We start from the raw sequence: 2,500 nt of genomic DNA, 5'->3' as shown, positions 1-2,500 counted from the left end.
TCGGTATTGTTGTGATAACATTTATACATTTCTTTCGATTTCTTCTCATTGTTTTTTTTAATTGTTGATCTATTTTTTTTCTATGTTTTTACTCTAGACATTTCTGATTCGGAAGAGGGAGAGAAATGATTTATGAAAATGGATTTAATGATAATTATGAAAAAGATAATAACACGAATGAAGATGTTTGAGAATAACAACAATGATGATAATGACGCAAAATAATGATAACTACTGATGATAGTGATAATGGCAATAATAATGATAATAATAATTAAAAAAAAACATGATAATCACGATATTGATATTAATAATGATGACAACAGTACTAATACTGATGTTGATGATGATATCAATATTGAAAACAAAAATAACGGTAACAAGATTGATATCCATGACAATAGTAATAATAATCACGAGAATATATAGCCACGACGATGAAGATATCTATTATGATATAGATAATAGTAGTAATAACGGTAGCACGAATAAGTTGTTCATTAATTATAAATATGAGTATGAGAATTATCATAGATGTTGCTGCTGCTGATTGCTGTTATAACGGATAATAAGTGAAAAAGAAAAAAAAATCTGACCTTGCCAATAGTTGGAAGGAAGTGACAGAATTGATACCTAAGTAGAATGGTAATGATTGCAATAATAATAATAATTTAAAAAATCTGAAAACTAAATGAGAATGGATATGGTATTTTTTTTTTTAGTATTCGCTAGTAGGGAGTGGGAAAAGAATGTAAAGAAAACGGTGGTAAAGTATTTAAATTTTCCGTCTAGAAACTTTCGGAGGAGAAAAAGAAAGAAAAAAAGATAGTTATCAGTAAAACAAAGATATAATTATTTCCATTTTTTTTCTTCCGTACTGCTAGTGTACTATTGAAGACCGAAAAAGGGGAGAAGGAGAGGGAGAGAAAGGGAGAAAGGAAAAGGGAGAAGGAAGGGTAAAAGGAGGCTAGAATAAAGACAGAAATGAGAGTGGCAGAAGGAAGGAGGAGAGATGTATGAGGAGGGATAGGAATGAGACACGGGAGGGAAGGGGGTATAAAGAGAGGGAGAAAAGAAGAATAACAAATATAAAAGACGCAGAAAGACAGGGGTAGGTGGGGAGGGGGAGGAAGATAACGAGAGAGAAGGGAAGAAGGATATAAGGAAGGAAGGATATGAAGGGGTGGAAAGGACATACAAAGAAAGTGTCACGAAAAAGAGAAAAATGAAGAGAGGAAGAGTAACGGAAAGAGAGGGAAAAAGGTAAATACAAAAACGGATAGATACGGCAGAAGGATAGAGCGATGGAGAGGGACAGAGAAGCAAGGGACAGGGCTAGGAAAAGTCGAAGGGGCGAAGGAGAGGGAAGGGCCAGGCCATAGCAGGACACAATATCCTGAAGGAGAGTAGATATTGCGGGTTGGCGAGGCCTTCGGGCTAAGCCAATATCCTCCTCAGACAGGGCGATTTGGTCCTTGAAGAATCTGACCGGATCAAATTGAATTTCCTTAGAATGGAACTTCGAAAGAATTGCCACAAAGATGACAAACTATATTTTCTCTCTGGTGTGAACTGCATTTTCATCCTATTTTCCTTCTTGGGAGAGAGAGAGAGAGAGAGAGAGAGAGAGAGAGAGAGAGAGAGAGAGAGAGAGAGAGAGAGAGAGAGAGAGAGAGAGAGAGAGAGAGACAGACAGATATAATAGAGAGAGAGAGAGAGAAGAGAGAGAGAGAGAGAGAGAGAGAGAGAGAGAGAGAGAGAGAGAGAGAGAGAGAGAGAGAGAGAGAGAGAGAGACAGAGACTCATCGACGCACAAACAAATATGTATCCATCCATCGATACACACACACACGTATACATATACATTTATGTATGTATATATAATATAAATATATATATATATATATATATATATATATATATATATATATATGTATGTATATATACACACACATACATATATATATATATATATATATATATATATATATATATATATATATATATATATATATATGTGTGTGTGTGTGTGTGTGTGTGTGTGTGTGTATGTATACATATGTATATGTATATGTATATAGATATACATATATACACACACACACACACACAAACACACACACACACACACACACACACACACACACATTTATATATATGTATATATATACATATACACACATATATAATATCTGTATACAAGGGTATGAGCGTACGTGAGTATGTATCATGTATATATATATATATATATATATATATATATATATATATATATATATATATATACATATATATACATATATACATGTGTTGTATACATGCCATATGGATTTACACGCACACGTGTACATGTGCAAGTGTGTGTGCCTAGACATATCAACTCCTCGCAGAATAACTGAAGTGACACAGCCTTCCCGTCATATGATTCTTCTGACAAATAAGTGAAGCAACAGTCGTTTTCATTCCCTCGGTCCCATAATAAAAAATCATCCCAGGAATT

The 2,500-nt window shown here is 34.0% G+C and overlaps 1 protein-coding gene across 2 annotated transcripts in view; it reads right to left on the bottom strand.

The window, feature by feature from the left end:
- Nucleotides 1-2,500, bottom strand: part of LOC125025319 (neurexin-1-like) — a 347,512-nt gene that overhangs the window by 65,456 nt on the left and 279,556 nt on the right. The window lies entirely within an intron of this gene.

The sequence above is a fragment of the Penaeus chinensis genome, chromosome 4 (genome assembly GCF_019202785.1).
Source record: "Penaeus chinensis breed Huanghai No. 1 chromosome 4, ASM1920278v2, whole genome shotgun sequence".
NCBI lineage: Eukaryota > Metazoa > Arthropoda > Malacostraca > Decapoda > Penaeidae > Penaeus > Penaeus chinensis.
The sequence above is the reverse complement of the archived record's forward strand: the minus strand, read 5'-3'. Positions and strand labels throughout refer to the sequence as shown.